The sequence below is a fragment of the Nansenia antarctica genome (assembly GCF_963989245.1).
Source record: "Nansenia antarctica genome assembly, chromosome: 10".
NCBI lineage: Eukaryota > Metazoa > Chordata > Actinopteri > Argentiniformes > Microstomatidae > Nansenia > Nansenia antarctica.
The window spans coordinates 26,100,809-26,101,008 of record NC_137680.1 but is presented as its reverse complement, the minus strand read 5'-3'; positions in this window follow the sequence as shown (position 1 = coordinate 26,101,008).

Here is a 200-nt window from a genome sequence, read left to right as displayed (position 1 = left end):
AAAGTGGTGTTAGATCATATTGTTTATCATTTTTGTAATTATCAGTTTTTTTCTTTTTACATCGTATGTATTACAGTATCTTACATGTTGTATGCCAGTTGTTGATGTTTTTGTAAACATCAAACAACAAATACTTTTTTTGCCTCCTAAAATCCAACTCCACGTCGTAGGAGGCGGAAACGGATAAGTTACAGGTGACA